Below are 21,982 nucleotides of genomic sequence, written 5' to 3'. Positions count from 1 at the left end.
GCCCCTCCCGAAACAGGCGAGTGATTCCACCCTCTAGAATTGCTCCCCGCCGCCCTGCCGAAGGAACTTAGTCCAGTTTGCCACCAGCCCTCCCTCCCTTCCGGAAGAAGTGGCAGAAGCTAAGCGCGCCAGCCGCCCTTTTCCCACCCAGCTCCTCCAGGGGACGTGCGAGAAAGGTCTTGCTCGGGTTAGGCAATGCGTGGGGCCGCCGCCTGTTGGGGACGAAAAGGGCAGCTGTCCACGGAGCTAGAGGGTGAAACTCTTAAAAGATAGTCATTGTTAGGCTTTAGCGGGATTCCCTGACAAAAAATCTTGGCGGAATGAATGAAATTATAGTGGACTGGATTAAACTCCTTTTCCGACCTTGGGTTTCTAGGAGCAGATGTAGAGAGGATTAAATTAAGCATAAATAAACTTGTGAACGGGGTGTGGTCACATGTTTAATTTTTTTTGACAAGGAGTTGAGGTAGTTCCAATTCGCAATTGGTAAAGTGAGTTTGTGAGGGGTAAGAGACTAGGTTTTACTCATTTTTGTAGCTTCTGTATCGGTTCAGATAATTAAGTGAATGATGAAGCCCATATGCATTATTGTGTGCCCAAGGTCAATCTGTCTTTTTATCCGCTCATCCACTGTGCTTTTTCTGATTACCACATATTAACCAAGCAGCCACCGTAACGAAATAATCATAGATCTCACTGATCCCTTCAACTATCTCCCAGGATATAAAGCCATACTTGAAAAAGACCAGTTTGGGATACTTAATTTTTACTGTCTCATAACTTTCATATGTGTGCTAAGCCCAAATAAAGGAATATTTACGAATGCTGGCATGGCCCGAACCAAAGACGAAGAGATTTAGAGCCATCTTTTAATCCTAGTATAGTTTATATCCGGCACGGAATTGCCAAGTTTGTGGAATTTGTAAGAACCTTGTGTATCCTTCCCTCCTCTGAGGTAGTCAGGCTCTCTTCATCTGCTGAGGTGATAGGCACAAGGGGGCGTTAGGGAACCATTTTTTAAGGCTTATCTTTGCCAGCAGTGGTGAAAACCATGCGCGGATCCTGGGAAGATCATTTTGCCTGCCAGCGCCAATGCCTTCGTTTCACTACCGTCGTGCTCTGGCTGCATGGGACTTTTGATTTGTGCTGGCAGCTGGACATCAGCTCTTGGTTGGCTAAGCCGACTCTTCTGAGAACCAACTAGTAGAAAAGGTACACCTCAACTAAATTTAGCTTTTATTTCTTTCACCTCTCCTCCATCTGAAACAATATTGTAATTTATCACCGGTTTGGAGTAGGGTTTTTTTTTTTTTTTGGCTTTTTAAGAGACATTATCCAGTGAAATATTACTGTAACTCCTGAAGTGAACCTGTGTTAAATAAATTACTGGCGAAGGCAGTCTCAATTTCTGAGCATAATTTGCCGAAAGTCAAAACACTTGTTTTTTATGAACTTGAATATTTACTCCATTCTTGACTATTTGTATTTCTTTTGTGAATTTTGAGTTTATATCCTTTGCTCATTTTTTTCCCCATGCTGTTTATCCTTATTTAAAAAATGAGGTTTTTAGCGTTTTATCTGAGATATATGTTGTATATATTTCTTTCCAGTTTGTTGTTTCTAATTTTTAATTTTGTTAATGGCTTAAACATTTAAAATTGTCGTGCAATCAAGTCTATTAATCTTTTCCTTTACAGGTTCTGTTGTTGGCCTTATGCTAAAATAATCTTTTATTCTACCCAAGATCTAGTTGCATTTTTTTGCTTTTACTTTTTAGTTGGTCTGTAATTTGTTTTGGGATATAAGATGACTTTTTATCTCTATCAGAGTCTTTTTTCTTATTTCTCTCCATCTTGTATAACAGCCTGAAATTAAAATTGTGAGAATAAAATTGCTTCATCTGATGCTCAAATAACCTCGTAAGGCATTCATTTTCAAGCTTTAACTGCATCAGATTGACTGAGAGGTGACTGTTAAAATATAAAGGTCTGTGCTCTATCTCCGGAGTTTCTCATTGGATAAGTCTGGGGTGGAACTGAAGCAGCGGTATTTCTAACAAGTTCTCAGGTGATGCTGATGTTGCTGGCTTAGGATCACAGTTTTAAGAACCACAAGCTTAAGGCTTTCCCCACCGACCTCATATTGGCCAAACAGTACAGTACTTCTCCATATTCTACAGATAGCTCTGGCTCTTTCTCATCTGTGTTTCAGCATATTTCTTACACCTGCAATCCCATTCCTTTGTTTCTATCCTAAGATCAAGCTGACACTTTATCTCTTCTATGAAATCTTTGGTTTTCCTTAGCATAGATCTTGATCACTCTTCAGAGATTTTGCAGTATTTAGTGCCTTGGTCTACTTATCATCAAAGATGCATTTATTGTGGAGATAGTTAAGCTTTAAGCTTCAAGTCCCCTCAATTGCATGAACCTCTCCTAAGATAAGGTACTTAATTTTGCATTCATAATTTCATTTTTCCTAAATTGGTCTCTTCAATTTGCATAAAATTATATTCTCACAAAATTGGCCTCCACCCCCTGTTTATCATATTGTCTTTACACAGACATTGAAATCTGGTTTTATTCTAGTCTGTTCCAACTCCCTGCTTAGCACAGTGTCTTGCATAGGCCTCAATAAAATATTCATTGCATGTCTATCTTATGTCCAGCACTGTACTAGGTGCTAGGGATATAGTATGAGCAAGGTGGACCTGGTGCTTGTTTTTCTGGTCCTTACAGTACAGTAGAGAAGATAGGCAATTAAAGAGCACTGGAATGTGATGACTAAACACGTATAAAGTAAGTAAAGAGTATGTGGAAGCTCATGATAGGCACCTAGCTTCGTCTAAGGAGGATGGAACAGGTAAAGAATCTAGAGATTCAGCTTGAGTGAATTGATAAACTCTGTCTTGGCCACCTAGCTTGATGACACTAGTGTAGACCTAACTGGGCTATAGTCCTGCCTCAGACATGGGGCAGCTGCATGCCATAGTCTCACATCCCCAACTGAGACATCTGAACTCCATGATTCTGAGCTTCCTACGCAGCAGAGGTCTTCCAAGAAGCCAGTCCAGGGCTTGCAAAATCTGCAAGCTCAGATCTAGCCAGCCAGTCAGCCCACTTACACACTTTGCCTCCTCAAAATGAAACAGAGACAGTCTTTTGGCTTTAAAAGACTCCCCGCATTTCTCCTTTCCCCAACCTTATCTTTGGGTGTCTACCTAGACTCTCTGCTTGGCTATAAAACTCTTTAACTCAGTGCTCAATTTTCTTTTCTTTTCTTTTCTTTTTTGTCTTTTTGCCTTTTTCTAGGGCCGCACCCGCAGCATATGGTGGTTCCCAGACTAGGGGTTGAATTGGAGCTGTAGCTGCCTGCCTACGCCACAGCCACAGCAACGCGGGATCCAAGCCGTCTGTGACCCACACCACAGCTCACAGCAAGGCCAGGGATTGAACCCGCAACCTCATGGTTCCTAATCGGATTTGTTAACCACTTAGCCATGACTGGAACTCCTGCTCAATTTTCAATTGCTATTAGTCTTTATTTTTTCCTTGAATGAATCAATGAATGAATAAAAAATGGACTTTAGACTTCTTTATTAGAATGTTAATGATACCTTCTACAGTGTGTGGTGCTTTTCATTTTCTAGAGTATTGACTTTATAGCATCTGGGAATGAAGGACAAGTGTTGTATCCATTTGGCAGATGTGAATTCAAACACTCATACCTATGAAGATCCAGAGGCTAAACCATGTCAGGGGAGAATGAGATGAATAGATGATGAAAAGGAGTTCCCGTCGTGGCGCAGTGGTTAACGAATCCGACTAGGAACCATGAGGTTGCGGGTTCGGTCCCTGCCCTTGCTCAGTGGGTTAACGATCCGGCGTTGCCGTGAACTGTGGTGTAGGTTGCAGACGCGGCTCGGATCCTGCGTTGCTGTGGCTCTGGTGTAGGCCGGTGGCTACAGCTCCGATTCAACCCCTAGCCTGGGAACCTCCATGTGCTGCAGGAGCGGCCCAAGAAATAGCAAAAACAACAACAACAACAACAACAACAAAGACAAAAAAAAAAAAGATGATGAAAAGAAACATTTCCCCAGTAAGCAGGTATATTTGATATCCCTCGGAAGAAAACTCATTGCTTAGGCCTGTGGGCCTTATTACTGTTCAGCAATATTCAGTTTCTGATGCTATTCACTCTCATGCATTTAGGCTGTTTTACTCCCTGTCGCATTTGAAGTTAGGTAGAGCCGTATGACTTGCTTTGGTCATCAAAGTATCAGTAGAAGTGCTATGTGTTATTTCTGGGTGGAGACAATTCATTTCTTCACTTGTCCCTTCCTCTGTCTGGAAGGCTGTCAGGGCACAAAGCAGACATGATGTGAACAAGAAACACACTCCTGTGTTAAGTTGACAAGCTTTGGGATTGTTTGTTATTGAAGAATCAGTTTTCATCACTGACAGAGATAAGGACTAGATTTATCAATCCCTTCATCCAGAGTGTGAGGCTAAAGAAAAGAGTCTATTAAAATCTATATTGCATTAGTGTGCCTTTGGATTTTAAGTTCAATTATTCATTCAACAAACATTTATTAAAGCCTGCTATTTACAAGATAACTCTAGTAGCTGTTATGGAGGAGACAATACAGAAACATGTTTTTAGTTACTTGTATAGCAGTCTTATCAGGCCACACTGAAAATCTATCTGTTAGAACTGTATTTTTCTTGGAGTATTTTCATGCAGCAGTTCTCATATCTTACGCCAATTTGTGCCACATGCTAAATGGTAACTATAGAACGTTGGTTTTGGTGATTAGGAATATCCAGAGTTTACTTGTTTCCAATTTTGACTAGCCTAAACTGAGTAGCAATGCTCTTCTTTTTCTTTCTTTGTTTTTTTAAGTCTTATTGAATTATAGTTAATTTACAAGGCTGTGGTTATTTTTGCTGTACAACAAAGTGACCCAGTCATATATATACACATATCCATTCCGCTCAGATTCTTTTCCCATATAGAGTATCACCGAATACTGGGTAGAGTTCTTTGTGCAGGTCCCTGTTGGCCAATCATTCTATATACCTCAGTGTGCATATGCCACTCCCAAATGCCAGGCTTTCCCTCCCCACCTTTGTTCCCTTTGGTAACCATAAATTTTTCAAATTCTGTGAGTCTGTTTCTGTTCAGCAAATAAGTTCATTTGTATCCTTTTTTTTTTGGTCTTTTTAGTGCCACATCTGCGACATCTGGAAATTAACCAGGCTAGGAGTCGAATCGGAGCTGTAACTACTGACCTATGCCACAGCCACAGCAATGGAGGATCCAAGCCACATCTGCAGCCTACAACCACAGCTCATGGAAACTCCAGATCCTTTAACCCACTGAGTGAGGCTGGGGATCGAACCCACATCCTCATGGATAGTAGTCCGGTTCATTACCATCGAGCCATGATGGGAACTCCTGTATCCTATATAATTTTTTTCAGATTCTGCATATAGATGATATCATATGATGTCTTTCTCTCACTGTCTGACTAATGTCACTTAGTATGATAGTTTCTTGGCCCATCTGTATTGCTGCAAATGGTATTATTTTATTCTTTTTTATGGGTGATTTATATTCCACTGTATATATGTACCACATCTTCTTTATCCATTACTTTGTTGATGAACCTTTAGGTTGTTTCCATGTCTTGGTTATTGCATGTAGTGCTATAGTGAACACTGGGGTGCATGTATCTTTTCAAATTAAGGTTTTCTCTGCATAGATGCCCAGGATTGTGATTGTTGGATCATGTGGTAATTCTATTTTTAGTTTTTTGAGGAACTGCCCTACTGTTTTCTTTTTCTTTGTTGCTTTTTAGGGCCACACCTGCACCATATGGAGGTTCCCAGGCTAGGGGTTGAATTGGAACTACAGCTACCAGCCTATGCCACAGCCAAAGCAACTCAGGATCTCAGCTGCATGTGCAACCTACACCACAGCTCACAGCAGTGCTGGATCTCTCACCCACTGAGTGGAGGCCAGGGATCGAACCTGCAACCTCATGGTTACTAGTCGGATTCATTTCCCAAGCACCACAATGGGAACTCCACATACTGTTTTCCATAGTGGTTGTACCAATGTGCATTCCCACCAACTGTGTAAGAGGTTTCCCTTTTCTCCACATCCTCTCCAGCATTTATTATTTGTAGACTTTTTTAGGATGGCCATTCTGGCAGGTATAAGATGGTACCTCATTGTGGTTTTGATTTGCACTTCTCTAAAAATTAGTGATTTTGAACAATCTTTTCAGGTGTTTTTTGGCCATCGTATGTCTTCACTGGTGAAATGTTTTTTTAGATCTTCTGTCCATTTTTTGATTGTTTGTATTTTTGATATTAGACTGCAGGAGGTATTCGTAAATTTTAGAGATTAATCCCTTGTCAGTCACTTCATTTGCAAATATTTTCTCCATTCCGTGGGTTGTCTTTTCATTTTCTTAAGGTTTTCTTTTGCTGTGCAAAAACTTTTAAGTTTCATTAGGTTCCATTGGTTTATTTATTTATTTAGTCTTTTTATGACTGCACTCGAGGCATGTGGAGGTTCCCAGAATTGGGATTGAATTGGAGATAGAGCTACCGCCTACATCATAGCCACAGCAACACTAGCTCTAAGCCACATCTGTGACCTACACCACAGCTCTCAGTGAGGCCAAGGATCAAAGCTGCCTCCTCATGGGTGCTAGTCATATCCATTTCCACTGAGTCACAATGGGAATGCCTTATTTTTGTTTTTATTGTTATTACTCTAGGAGTAATGGTAATTTGATAGGGATTGCATTGAGGCTGTAGATTGCCTTGGGGTAGGATAGTCATTTTGACAATACTGATTCTTCCAATCCAAGAGCATGGTATATCTTTCCATCTGTTTGTGTCATCTTTGATTTTTTTTTTTTTTTTTTTTTGTCTTTTTAGGGCTGCACCCAAGGCATATGAAGGTTCCCAGGCTAGGGGTCAAATTAGAGCAGCAGCCCCTGGCCTATGCCACAGCAACATGGGATCTGAGCTGAGTCTGTGACCTACACCACAGCTCATGGCAATGCTGGATCCTTAACCCACTGAGCGAGACCAGGGATCTCATGGTCTTCATGGATACTAGTCAGATTCATTTCCACTAAGCCATGACAGGAACTCCATTTTTGATATCTCTCATCAGCATCTTAGAGTTTTCAGAGTATGGGTCTTTTGTCTCTTTAAGTATGTTTATTCCTAGGTATTTTGTTCTTTTTGATGTGATGGTAAATGGGATTGTTTCCCTAATTTATCTTTCTCATCTTTCATTGTTAGTATATACAAATGCAGTCAATTTCTATGTATTAATTTTGTATCCTGCAACATTAACAAATTCACTGATGAGCTCTAGCAGTTTTCTGGTAGTGTCTTTGGGATTTTTTAGTTACAGTATCATGTCATCTGCAAATAGTAATAGTTTTACTTTTTCCTTTCCAAATTGGATTCATTTTATTTCTTTTACTCTCTTATTGCCATGGCTAGGATTTCCAAAACTATGTTGAATAGTAGTGGCAAGAGTGGACATCCTTGTCTTGTTCCTGATCTTAGCAGGAATTCTTTCATCTTTTCACCATTGAGAATGATGTTAACTGTGGGTTTGTCATATATGCCCTTTATTTTGCTGAGGTAGGTTCCCTCTATGCCCACTTTCTGGAGTTTTGTTTTGTTTTTAATCAGAAATGGGTGTTGGGTTTTGTCAAAAGCTTTTTCTACTGCTATTGAGAGGATCATATGTCTTGTATTCTTCAGTTTGTTAATGTGGTGTCTTATACTGATTGATTTGCCAATATTGAAAAATCCTTGCATCCCTGGAATAAATCTCACTTGATCATGGAGTATGATCCTTTTAATGTATTTCTGGATTTGGTTTTCTAGTATTTTGTTGAGGATTTTTGTGCATCTATGTTTGTCAGTGATATTGGCCTTCAGTTTTCTTTTTTTGTGGTATCTTTTTCTGGTTTTGTTATCAGGATAGTGGTGACTTCATAGAGTGAATTTGGGTGTTCTTTCCTCTGAAATTTTTTGGAATAGTTTCAGAAGGATAAGTGTTAATTCTTCTCTAAGACTTTACCTGTGAGGCCACCTGGGGCTAGACTTTTATTAGTTGGAAGTTTGTTTTGTTTTTGTTTTTGCTTTTTAGGGCTGCACCTATGGCATATGGAAGTTCACAGGCTAAGGGTCAAATTGGAGCTGCAGCTGCTGTCCTGCGTTACATCCAAAGCAATATTGGATCAGAGCCACATCTCTGATGTACACCACAGTTCATGGCAATGCCGGATCCTTAACCCACTGAATGAGGCCAGGGACGGAACCTGCATCCTCGTGAATACTAGTTGGATTCATTTCTGCTGCGCCGCAATGGGAACTTCTTCATTGGTCTTTTCTATTGTTTTCTTTGTTTCTGTTTCATTTATTTCTGCTCTGACCCTTATGATTTCTTCTGCTGACTCTGGGTTCTGTTTGTTCTTCTTTCTCTAGTTGCTTTAGTTGCAAAGTTAGGTTGTTTGTTTGAGATTTTTCTTGTTTGCTGAGGTAGGCTTGTATCTTTATAAACTTCCCTTTTAGAACCACTTTTGCTTCCTCCCATAGGTTTTGGATTGTTGCGTCTTTGTTGTCATTTGCTTCTAGGTATTTTTTAATTTCCTCTTGATTTCTTCAGTGATCCATTGGTTGTTTAGTAGCATGTTGTTTAGTCTCCATGTGTTTGGTTTTTTTTTTTTTTTTTTTTTTGTCTTTTTGCCATTTCTTGGGCTGCTCCCGAAGCATATGGAGGTTCCCAGGCTAGGGGTTGAATTGGAGCTGTAGCCACCGGCCTACGTCACAGCCACAGCAACACAGGATCTGAGCCGCGTCTGCAACCTACACCACAGCTCACGGCAACGCTGGATCCTTAACCCACTGAGCAAGGCCAGGGGTCAAACCCACAACCTCATGGTTCCTAGATGGATTTGTTAACCACTGAGCCAAGACGGGAACTCCCATGTGTTTGTGTTTTTTTGCAGTTTTTTTTCTTGTTATTGATTTCTAGTCTTATGGTGTTGTAGTTGGAAAAGATGCTTGATATGATTTCAATTTTCTTTAATTTACTGAAGCTTGATTTGTGACCCAGAATATGGTCTATCCTAGAGAATATTCCATGTATACTTGAGGAAAATAATGTATTCTGCTTCTTTTGGATGGAATATTCTATAAATATTTATTAAATTTATCTGGTCTAATGTACCATCAAAGGCCTTTGTTTCCTTATTGATTTTCTGTCTGGATGATCTGTCCATTGCTGTAAGTGTGGTGTTAAAGTCCCCCACTATTATTGTGTTATTGTCAGTTTCTCCTTTTAAGGTGGACAGCAGTTGCCTTATATATTGAGGTACTTCTACGTTGGGTGTATACGTATTTACAATTGTTGTATTTTCTTGGGTTGATCCTTTGATAGTTATGTAATGACCTTCTTTGTCTCTTGCAACATTATTTTAAGGTCTGTTTTGTCTGATATGAGTATTGCTACTCCATCTTTCTTTTGATTTCCATTGGCATGGAATGTTTTCTTTTCTTTTTTTTTTTTTTCTTTGTCTTTTCCTTGGGCTGCACCCACAGCACATGGAGATTCCTAGGCTAGGGGTTGAATTGGAGTTGTAGCCACCGGCCTACACCACAGCCACAGCAATGCCAGATCCAAGCCGCATCTGCGACCTACACCACAGCTTACGGCAACGCCGGATCCTATAACCCACTGAGCAGGGCCAGGGATCGAACCTGCAACCTCATGGTTCCTAGTGGGATTCTTTAACCACTGAGCCACGACGGGAACTCCGGCATGGAATGTTTTCTTCCATCTTCTCACTTTGTTTGTATGTGTCCTTAGAGCTGAAGTGGGTCTCTTGCAGACAGCATATATATGGGTCTTGTTTTTGTGTCCATTCAGGCAGTCTGTGCCTTCTGGTTGGAGCATTTAGTCCATTTATATTTAAGGTTTTTATTGATATGTAAATCCTTATTGCCATTTTGTTAATTGTTTTGGATTTGTTTTGTTGGTATCTTTTTCTTCCCTCCTTCTCTTGTTCTCTTCTGGTTTGATAACTATCTTTAGAATTGTGTATGGATTGCTTTTTCTTATTCGTGTGTATATCTATTGCAAGTTTTTGGTTTGTGGTTACCATGAGGTTTTGATATAGGAGTGTGTATATAAACACTATTGTTTTAAATTGCTGGTCTCTTAATTGCAAATGCATCCCCAGTTATCATGCATTCGTGCCCACTTCTTCTCATGATTGCTAGTTTTGATATCATATTTGTGTGGGAATGACTTCCTACATTTACTGTATGTTTGCCTTTATTGGTGAGCCTTCTCATTTGTAATTTTCTTGTTTCAGGTTGTGGGCTTTTCTTTTCCATCTAGAGAAGTTCCTTTAGTATTTGTTGTAAAGCTGGTTTAGTGGTGCTGAATTCTCTTGGGTTTTGTTTCTCTGTAAAGCTTTTGATTTGTCCTTCAAATATGAAATGAGAGCCTTGCTAGGTAGAGTATTCTTAGGTGGAGGGTTTTTCCTTTCATCAGTTTAAGTACCTCATGCCACTCCCTTCTGGCTTGCAGGGTTTCTGCTGAGAAATCAGCTGACAACGTTATTGAGGTTCCCTTGTGTGTTATTTGTTGCTTTTCCCTAGCTGCTTTCAATATTTTCTCTTCCTGTTTATTTTTTATTTTTTTATTTTTAGGGCTGCACCTGTGGCATATTGAGGTTCCCAGGCTAGGGGTCTAGTCGGAGCTATAGCTGCCGGCCTAAATACAGCCACAGCAATGCCAGATCTGAGCCACTTCTGTGACCTGTACCACAGCTCACAGCAGCACTGGATCCTTAACCCACTGAGCGAGGCCAGGGATCAAACCTGCAACCTCATGGTTCCTAGTCGGGGTGTTCCTCCTTAGGTTTATTTTTATATGGTATTCATTGTGCTTCTTGGATTTGAGTGATTCCTTTTTCCTATGTTAGGGAAGTTTTTGGCTATTATCTCTTCAAATATTTTCTCTTGTCTTTTCTATCTTCTCCTTCTGTCATGCCTGTAATGTGAATGTTGGTGTTTTTAAGGTTGTCTTAGAGTTCTCCTAGACTCTCCTCATTTCTTTTCATTCTTTTTTCTTTTCTGCATCAGTGATTTCCATCAGTCTGTCTACCACGTTTATTCTTCTGCCTCCTATAATCTGATATTGGTTCCTTTTAGTGAATTTTTTATTTCAGTTATTGAATTTTGGATCTCTCTTTAATCTTCATTTTTTCCTTTTTTTTTTTTTTTTTGCTTTTTAGGGCCGCATTTGTGGCATATGGAAGTTTGGACTACGGAGTTGAATAAGAGATGCAGCTGCCAGCCTACATGACAGCCACAGCAATGCCAGATCCTTAACCCACTGAGCAAGTCAGGGATCAAACCCGCATCCTCATGGATACTAGTCAGCTTCCTAACACACTGAGCCACAATGGGAACTCCCAGTGCTTTCTTAATCTTTAAATCTTCTATTTCTTTTTTCAACTTTCTTCTAATTTATCAGTCCTTGCCTCCAGTTTTTTTTCCAAGATCTTGGATCATCTTTATTATCATTATTCTAAAGTTTTTTTCATGGAGGCTGCTAATCTCCAGTTCACTTAGCTGTTTTTCTGTTTGTTTGTTTGTTTTTTCTAATTCCCTCATCTGTTTTATATACCTCTGCCTTTTCATTTTGTATAGCATTTCATCTGGTGTCCTTTTTCCAGGCAAGAGATGTGTAGCCTTTCTTGCTTCTGGAATCTGTCCCCTTGGGGAAGTTGATACAGGGGCTTGTTGCAGGCTTCCTGGTAGGAGGAACAGGTGCCTGCCCATTGGTAGGTGGAGCTGAGTCTTGTCCCTCTGATGGGTGCAGCTTTGTCCCTGGGTGTGATTAGGGATGGCAGCAGTGTGCCTCGGAGGACTTTAGGCAGCCTGTTTGCTGATGGGTGGGTCTGTGTTCCCACCCTATTTGTTGTCTGGCTTGGGGCTTCTCAGCCCTGATGGGTGGTGCCAGATTTTTCCAAAATGGCAGTCTTCAGGGAACTCACACTGATGAGTATTCCTGGGACCTCTGCCTCCAATGTCCTGCTTCCTGCAATGAGACACAACTGACCCTTGCTTTTCCAGGTTACTCTCCAACCCCCATAGGTAGATTTGACCCAGATTTTTTTCTTTCTTTTTTTTTTTTTTTTGGTCTTTTTAGGGCCGCACTCATGGCATATGGAAATTTCCAGGCTAGGGGTTGAATCGGAGCTGCTGGCCTACACCATAGCCACAGCAATGTGAGATCTGAGCCGTATCTGCTTCTTACACCACAGATTATGGCAATGCCAGATACCTGACCCACTAAGTGGGGCCAGGGATTGAACCACATTCTCATGGATACTAGTCAGATTCATTTCCGCTGCACTACAGTGGGAACTCCCTTGACCCAGATTCTTATGGAGTCCCTGCTTTGCCCTGGGACCCAGGGCACATGGAATCCTGTGTGCACCCTCCAAGAATGGAGTCTCTGTTTCTGCCAGTCCTGTGGAGCTCCTGGGCACATGCCCTGCAGCCTTCAGTGCCAAATGCTCTGGGGGATCCTTGTCCCAATGCCAGACCCCCAGGCGTGGGAACCCGATGTGGGACTTGCAATTCTCACTCCTGTGGGAGAGCCTCTGTGATACAGTTGTTTTCCAGTCTGCAGGTCACCCACCTGGAAGGTATGGTATTGCTTATATTGTGAAAGAGCTCCTCCTACTGTCTTGATGTGGCTTCTTCTTCTTCTTTGTCTTCGGGTGTAGGATACCTTTTTTGGTAGTTTCCAGCCTATTTTATTGACAGTTGTTTAGTGGTTAGGTGTACTTTTGGTGTTTTCATCAGAGAAGGTGAGCATAAGTCCTTCAACTCTGCCGTCTTGTCCCAATGTCAGCATTACTTTTCCTGTTGGCAATGGGAGTCAAAAAATGGAAAGTCAGGAGTTCCCGTCGTGGCGCAGTGGTTAACAAATCCGACTAGGAACCATGAGGTTGCGGGTTCGGTCCCTGCCCTTGCTCAGTAGGTTAACCATCCGGCGTTGCCGTGAGCTGTGGTGTAGGTTGCAGATGCGGCTCGGATCCCGTGTTGCTGTGGCTCTGGCGTAGGCCGGTGGCTACAGCTCCGATTCAACCCCTAGCCTGGGAACCTCCATATGCCTTGGGAGCGGCCCAAGAAATAGCAACAACAACAACAAAAAAGACAAAAAGACAAAAAAAAAGGAAAGTCATAATTATTTATATGATCACTACTCATAATGAAACACAGCCTCTTGGAGGGGGTGCATAGGGACTCTCTGGGGTCTTGTGCAGTAGACCGTATGCTTCGTGAGGGTAAGAAATGAGTCTGTCTTGTTGACTGCTAATTCCCAGAGCTTACCTAGCACAGTGTTGGCAGAGTGATTATCTAACATTTATTTTTTGAGTGAAGCGCAAAAGGAAAGAATGCATAAAATCCTCATCACAGTGTAAATATTTATACAAGCTTTAGTCCATTTTGTATGTCTAATAGCAAAGATTGACTTAGTAGACATTTCTCTAAGGAATTCATTTTTCCTACAAAATATGTTTTGAAATATGAAATCTGTTTTGAAATAGGAAAATTTATGTGGAATCTTAATTAGAAAGGTAACATTAAAAAACAAGCTTAGCTTAGTTGCCTGTAAGCTGCAAGATTTTCAGATACTTTGAAGCCGTTAAGAAGAGGAAAAAAAAAAAAAAGACTGAAGAAGGAACATCAAAAGGAATTTAGGTCATGATTTTTCTGCCCTTCACAGATGCAAAAACCTCTAAGAATTTTAAAATGGGGAGTTCCCATTGTGACTCAGTGGAAACAAATCTAACTAGTATCCATGAGGACACAGGTTTGAGCCCTGGCCTCACTCAGTGGATTAAGGATACGGCCTTGCTGTGAGCTGCAGTGGAGGTCACAGATGCATTTTCAAGCCTCCCTGGGAGATAGAGGTGGTATTGAGACACAGGTCTGGCTAATAAGATGTAGTTTGAGGGAGTCTTGAGGGGCTATAAGGAATACTCCTTTTAAAAATGGAGACAAAGCTATTCACAGAGACAGAAATAGATGTGGTCCCTAAATACATGAAAAAAAAATGCTCAAATTAATTCATATTAATATAAATACAAATTAAAACTACCCTTAGCTATCATTTCTAACTATCTGGCATAAATCCCAACAAACGCTTTTGGAGAAGTTACAGGGAAACGAGTGATTTCATCACTGCAAAATACTATAGCCCCTGGGGAAGATTTTGACAGTACTAGCAAAATGATAGATAAAATTACCATTCAATTGATAAATCCCACTTCTAGAAATTTATACTTTAAACTTACAAGCACAGGAGTTCTTGTGCTTAAGCCCTAGCATGTAAGTAATTACTTACATGCTCAGTGGTTAACGAATCTGACTAGGAACCATGAGGTTGCAGGTTTGATCCCTGGCCTCACTCAGTGGGTTAAGGATCTGGCATTGTGGTGAGCTGTGGTGTAGGTCGCAGACGTGGCTCAGATCCCACATTGCTGTGGCTCTGGCATAGGCTGGCGGCTACAGCTCCAATTCGACCCCTAGCCTGGGAACCTCCATATGCTGCAGGTGCAGCCCTGGAAAAGACACAAAGGCAAACAACAGAAACAAAACCTACAGGCACAAATATGAAGTCACAAATGCACACATTTTGTATGTATCTTTTAGCCTTTTCCTGAGTTTCTTAAGTCGTATTTGATTGTTGAAGCAAAAATTATAACAGTATGTTATATAGTGCTCATTGTATGTAGAGGAAATATATAAGATGATTGTGTTTAAAAAGTGGAGATGGTAAAGGGATCTAAGTGAAGTAAGGCTTCTCCATTTCTCTCGAAGTGGTAAAACATTCATAACAGTAGGCTATGGTAAATGGCATATGTATTTTTTAATAATTAGAGCACACATTAAGAAAACTATGCAAGAGTTCCCTTCTTGGCTCAGCAGTTAATGAACCTGACTAGGATCCATGAGGATGCAGGTTTGATCCCTGTCCTTGCTCAGTGAGTAAAAGATCCGGCATTGCTGTGAGCTATGATGTGACTTGGGTCCTACGATGCTGTGGCTATGATAGAGGCTGGCGGCTATAGCTCAGATTCGAACCCTAGCCTGGGAACTTCCGTATGCCACAAGTGTGGCCTCAAAAACAGAAACGAAAAAAAGTACAGTAAAGTGTAACAAAAAACACTTCGACTAAATCAAAATGGAATCCTAGGTGTCCAAATAATCCACAGGAAGATAAGAAAAGAGATGCATAGGAATGAAAAGCAGAGGAAACAAATTGAAAACAAATAATAAAATGACCTACTTAAGCCCTAGCATGTAAGTAATTACTTTGAATGTGAGTGGTCTAAATACATCATGAAAAGACAAAAATTATCACTGTTGATTAGCAATCCAACAACAGTTCTTTACAAGAAACCCACTTTGGAAGTTCCCATCATGGCTTAGTGGAAACAAATCTTACTAGCATCCATGAGGATGCAGGTTGGATCCCTGGCCTGGCTTAGTGGTTTAAGGATTCCACGTTGCCGTGCCCATGGTGTAGGCCGGTGACTATACCTCCGATTAGATCCCTAGCCTGGGAACCTCCGTGTGCCTCAGGTGCGGCCCTAGGAAGACACAAAAAGAAAAAAAAAAAAAAAGAAACCCACTTCAAATTTAATAACATAGGTGGACTAAAAATGAAAGGGAAAAAGCTAAATTAATATCTATTTGATTTCTTTGTAAGCTTTTGTTTACTTATAGCGAGCAACATTTCTTACCAAATTTCTTTTCTTTTCTTTTTTCTTTTTCTTTTTTGTCTTTGTAGGGCTGTGCTTGTGGCATATGGAAGTTCCCAGGCTAGGGGTTGAATTGGAGCTACAGCTACTGGCCTATACCACAGAGGAAATTCTTAACAGATTTCTATGGAGAGTGTAATTTCAAAATTATTTTTATTTTCTGCCAAAGCCCTTGATCCATTTAAAAATTCTTTTTATTTTTTTCCAGCTTTATTGAGATATAATTGACATAAAACACTGTGTAAGCATAAGGTGAACAATGTGATGATTTGATATACATATATATCGCAAAATAATTACCATAATAAGGTTAGATAACACATCTGTTACCTCACACTGTTACCACTATGTGTGTGTGTGTATGTGTGCATAGTAAAAACTTTTAAGATTTTTTTCTTGGAGTTCCCATCGTGGCTCAGCAGATATGAATCTGACTAGTATCCATGAGGATGCAGGGTTCGATCCCTGGCCTTGCTCAGTGGGTTAAGGATCTGGTGTTGCTGTGAGCTGTGGTTTAGGTCACAGACTCGGCTCGGATCTGGTGTGGCTGTGGCTGTGGCGTAAGCCCGTTGCTACAGCTCCAATTAAACCCCTAGCCTGGGAACATCCATATGCTGAGGTGTGACCCTAAAAAGCCAAAAAAAATTTTTTTTTCTTTTAACAACTTTCAAGTATACAATACAATACTGTTAACTATAGTCACCATGCTGTATGTTAGATCCCCAGGACTTATGCATATTATAAATGGAAATTTGTACATTTTGACCTCTTTCACCCATTTATCTTACCACTTCTCCACCGGTCCCTGGGAACCATCAATTTACTCGGTTTCTGAGTCCATTTTTTTTAGTTACCACATATAAGTGAAATTGTATAGTTATTTGTCTTTATCTGACTTATTTCTCTTAGCATAACACACTCAAAATTCATCATACATATGTGTGTGTATGTGTATTCTTATCGATTCATGAATGAATGAATACTTAAGTTGTTTTCATGTCTTGGCTATTGTAAATAATGCTACAGTAAACACAACAGTGCCAATATCTCTTCAATATAATAATTTCATTTATTTTGGATATATACCAAGAAGTGGAATTACTGGATCATATGGTAGATTATTTTTTTAATTAAAAAAAATTTTTTTTGGTCTTTTTTTTTTTGCATTTCTTGGGCCGCTCCCGCGGCATATGGAGGTTCCCAGGCTAGGGGTCGAATCGGAGCTATAGCCACTGGCCTACACCAGAGCCACAGCAACTCGGGATCCAAGCCGCGTCTGTGACCTACACCACAGCTCACGGCAACGCCGGATCGTTAACCCACTGAGCAAGGGCAGGGATCGAACCCGCAACCTCATGGTTCCTAGTCGGATTCGTTAACCACTTCGCCACAACGGGAACTCCCTAAAATTTTTTTTATTTAATTTTTTTTGATTGACCTGCACAGCATCTGGAGTTCCCTAGCTGGGGGGATCATGTCTGAGTTGCAGTTGTAACCTATGCTACAGTTGCAACACTGGAGCCTTAACCCATTGTACTGGGTGGGGGATTGAACCTGTGTCCCAACACTCCAGAGATGTCATTGATCTTGTTGTGCCACAGAGGGAACTCCAGTAGTTTTATTTTTAATTTTTATGAGGAACCTCCATACTGTTTCCATAGTGGCTGTACCAGTTTACATTCCCGCCAGCTTTTTTCCACATCCTGGCCAACACTTGTTATTTCTTGTCTTTTTGATAATAGCTATTCTAACAGATATGCGGTGATATCTCATTGTAGTTTTGATTTACAGTTCCCTGGTGACTAGTCATGTTGATCATCTTTTCATGTACTTGTTATTCATCTGTGTATCTTATTTGGAAAACTACCTATTCAGGTTTTTTCCTATTTTAAATTAGATTATTCTTTTTTTTTTTTTTTTGGCTATTGAGATATATGAGTTCCTTATATATTTTGGGTATTAACCCTTTTCAAATAGATGGTTTTCAATATTTCCTCCCATTCCATAGATTGCTATTTCACTTTGTTGATTATTTCTTTTGCTGTATAGAAGCTTTTTAGTTTGATGTAGTCACATTTATTTATTTAAGTTTTTGTTGCTTGTGCTTTTGGTGTCAGAGCAAAAAAGAAAATCATTGCCAAGATCTGTATCAAGGAGCTTTTGGAGTTCTTGCTGTGGCACAGTGGGTTAAGGATCCTATTGCAGTGCCTTGGGTTACTGTGGAGGCACATGTTCAGTCCCAGGCCCAGAACAGTGGATTAAGGATCCAGCATTGCCACAGCTGTGGTGTAGGTTGCAGCTGCAGCTCAGATTTGACCCTTGTCCTGGAACTTCCATATGCTGCTAGTCTGGCTGAAAAAGAAAAGAAAAAAAAGGAGCTTTCCCTATTTTCTTCTAAGAGTTTTATGATTTCAGGCCTTACATTTAAATTTTAATCCATTTTGAGTTAGTTTTTGTGAGTATTGTGAGATAGGGATCCAGTTTCATTCTTTTGCATATGAATATCCAATTTTCCCAACACCATTTATTGAAGAGACTTTCTCTTTCCTCGTGGGTGTTCTTAGCTACCTGGTCAAATACTGGTTGACTGTAGATGCACTGGTTTATTTATGGCTCTCAATTGTGTTCCATTGGTCTGTGTGTCTCTTTTTCATTTGTTTACCCTAGTACTAAAGAATTTTATTTAATACTCAGAACAAGTCTGTGGGTGATTTTGCTTTCCCCACGCTATAGATTAGGAAACTGTGTCTGTTTTTATGCTGGTCCCATACTCTTTTGACTACCATAGCTTTGTAATATAGTTTGAGGTAAGGAAATGTAATGCCTTCATTTTTGTTCTTCTCTCTAAAGATTGCTTTGGCCATTCAGGGTCCTTTGTGGTGCATACAAATTTTAGGATTTTTTTTTCTTTCTTTTTTTTGTTTTTGTTTGTTTGTTTGTTTTTCACTTGTTTGTTTTTTGTCTTTTATCTTTTTAGGGCCACATCCACAGCATATGGAGGTTCCTAGGCTAGGCGTCTATTGGAGCTATAGCTGCCGGCCTACACCACAGCCACAGCAAAGCCAGATCCAAGCCATGTCTGTGACCTACACTACAGCTCACAGCAATGCTAGATCCTTAACCTACTGAGCAAAGCCAGGGATTGAACCCGCAACCTCATGGTTCCTAGTAGGATTCAGTTCTGCTGAACCAAGATGGGAACTCCTAGGATTTTTTTTTTCTATTTCTGTCAAAAAATGCCATTGGAATTTTGATAAGGATTGCATTGAATCTATAGATGGCTTTGAGCAGTGTGGACATTTTAACAGTATTAGTTCTTCTGATCGATGACCATGGATCTTTTTTTTTTTTTTTTTTTTTAGGTCCGCACCCATGGCACATGGAGGTTTCCAGGCTAGGGGTCCAATCAGAGCTGTAGCCTCTGGCCTACACCACAGCCATAGAAACACCGTATCTGAACCACATCTGTGTCCTATACCACAGCTTATGGCAACACCGGATCCTTAACCCACTGAGCAAGGCCAGGCATTGAAAACGCAACCTCATGGTTCCTAGTTGGATTCGTTAACCACCTAGCCACGATAGGAACTCCATGTCTTTGTCTCTTTTGACCATTTTTAGCTTAGAGTCTATTTTACTTAAAGTCTATCTCTGCTTTTAACCATTTACTTAGATATCTTTTGCCATCTGTTGACTTGCATCCTACATGAGTCCTTAAAACTAAAGTGAAACTCTTGTAGGAGCATATTGTCGGATCTAGTTTCGTTTATTCACTCATCCATTCCATGTCTTTTGACTGGAGAACTTAATACACTTATGTTGAAAGTTACAATTGATAGGTAAGGACTTACTATTTCCATTTTATTAATTGTTTTCTGTTTTGTAGATCCTTTGTTCCTTCATCCCTCTCTTGCTGTCTTCCATTGTGGTTTGATAAATTTTTATGGCAGTACACTTTGACTCCTTTACATAATCTTCTGTGTATCTACTTATTTTAGGTGATAAAAGTTATTCATAGATGCATTTTATATGCCTGTGTTTATGCTACTCACTGGGAAATACAAAGTTGAATAAAATAAAACCCTACCCATGAGAACCTGATAGTCTTCTGGGTTAGACAAATGTTAACCTGGGCTGGAAAGTTCAGGGTAGGCAGGGCTTCTTGGAAGATTAGGAGGAATCTGCCATGTGACGAAGAAGGGGAAGTCTGTTGGCCAGAGGGAATGCAATACAAAGGAGATAAGAACACATTTGGTATGTCTGGAATAAAGTATTAAATTTGAAGTTGGATGTGTTTTTATTTTTGTCTCTCTCTCTCTCTTTTTAGGGCTACACCCATGGCATATGGAAGTTCCCAGGCCAGGGGTCGAATCGGAGCTGTAGCCACTGGCCTATGCCACAGCCACAGCAATGCCAGATCAAGCCTCGTCTGCAACCTACACTACCGCTCATAGCAACGCTGGATCCTTAACCCACTGAGTGAGGCCAGGGATCAAACCTGTGTCCTTGTGGATACCAGTCAGATTCCATTGAGCCACAATGGGATGTGTTTTTAGGCTGAAGGAATATACAGGGACCAGGTCTTGGAGGGTTTTGTTTGTTTTGGTAAAGAGCTTAAATTTTATCCTGTAGCCAGTAGGAAGCCACTGATAAGTGGTGGCATAAACATCAGATAGGCATTTTAATGGAACTCACAGCAAGATTAGTATGGAATAAGGGTTGCTTCCCAGGAGGTAGAGAGAAGAGTTAGAAGTTGTTGCATTATTCTAGGTGGAAGATGTTTAAGACTGAAACAGGGCAGTAGTGTTAAGGACAGAGGAACAGGACAAATTCAGTAAGTATTAAGGAGGTAAATTTTTCAGAACTTGGTGATAATAAGATGTTTGGAGATGAAGAAGAGGAAATAATATAGAATGAATTTCCCGTGTCTGGCTTATGTGACTGATTATGTGACTGCAAGAGGGGGAGTACTGCAGAACAGGATGAATTAAGTTTTGATTTTGTTGAATTTGATATACAAATGGTGTTTGGTAGGCAGATACAACACTTTGTAGAAGGACTTGGTTTGTAGATGTATACTCAGTATTCAGTGTCATGGCTTATGTGTTACATGGGAAGTGTGATCTGAGATTCATTCGTTCATGGATTTTCTGTCACTAACACTCTGAGGAACCTGTTGGAGGTGATATAAATCTAATTTTAATGATTTTAGACAATGGAGCATTGGCTCACAGCAAGTGGGAAAAGGGGGGATACAACTTGTAGCCACCTCCGAGAGGGAGGTCAGCAATATTTTAGAACCTGGAAATTTAGATGTATAAGAGTTAACTAATTTAGCAAACCACAGAAAGCTGGATTCTGTCAATGTTCACCCATCAGAGACTACCAGGAACACACTTGGAGTTAAAAACAGGTTTGTTTAGTTTTCTATAATAAGAGAGAACATATCCCAGAGGAATTGTGGAATCATCACAGTAAGGGGGAGCTGGGAAAGAATTCTGGTAGGGTTAGGTTTCTGCTGCATGATTTTAAAGAGGAATTAAGGAAGTGAGGTGCCATCTCTGGGTGGGATATTGTTGAGGAATGGGGGCATTTCAGAAATTGGGTATCTCAGAAATCTTTCTTCAGGAAATGGAAGAACAAAGCCAGACTGGGGATGTCACTGGTAACAAAGCAGCAATCACTTAGGAGAAAATCTTGTTAGTCATTTTTGCAGCTGTGGTATGGCCTTGTATAGAAATGCTGTTTATGTGACCTTGTCCATGTCCCTTGGAAACGTTGTTTATGTCTTGTTAGGAATATCTCAGTCTGATTGCCAGAAGGGCCATTTTTCACTTTCTTAAATCTAACTGCCTGTAAGAAGGTAACTCCAAGAAGCAAGCCACTTTTCACAGCAGTATCCTGGAAAGGCTCAAATTAGACACAATAGGCATGGTCTTGAGTGGGACTGAAATATAAGACAGTCTGTATGAACATGTCTGTATAGAAAAGCAGTTAAGGCCTTGTTATGGACTGAACATTTGTGTTCTCCCAAGTTCATATGCTAAAATACTAACCCCCAGTATGATGTTATTAGGAGGTAGA

The 21,982-nt window shown here is 40.4% G+C and overlaps 1 protein-coding gene across 1 annotated transcript in view; it reads left to right on the top strand.

The window, feature by feature from the left end:
* The first annotated feature begins 68 nt into the window (after nucleotides 1–68).
* Nucleotides 69–21,982, top strand: part of KCNMB3 (potassium calcium-activated channel subfamily M regulatory beta subunit 3) — a 92,969-nt gene continuing 71,055 nt past the window's right edge. The window contains exon 1 of the mRNA XM_047786885.1: nucleotides 69–1,212. The gene's annotated coding sequence lies outside the window, so the exon portion shown is untranslated. The remainder of the gene's footprint in view (nucleotides 1,213–21,982) is intronic.

This window comes from Phacochoerus africanus, chromosome 1 (assembly GCF_016906955.1).
Source record: "Phacochoerus africanus isolate WHEZ1 chromosome 1, ROS_Pafr_v1, whole genome shotgun sequence".
In the NCBI taxonomy this organism is placed as follows: Eukaryota; Metazoa; Chordata; class Mammalia; order Artiodactyla; family Suidae; genus Phacochoerus; species Phacochoerus africanus.
This window is presented reverse-complemented; position numbering and strand designations above follow the sequence as displayed.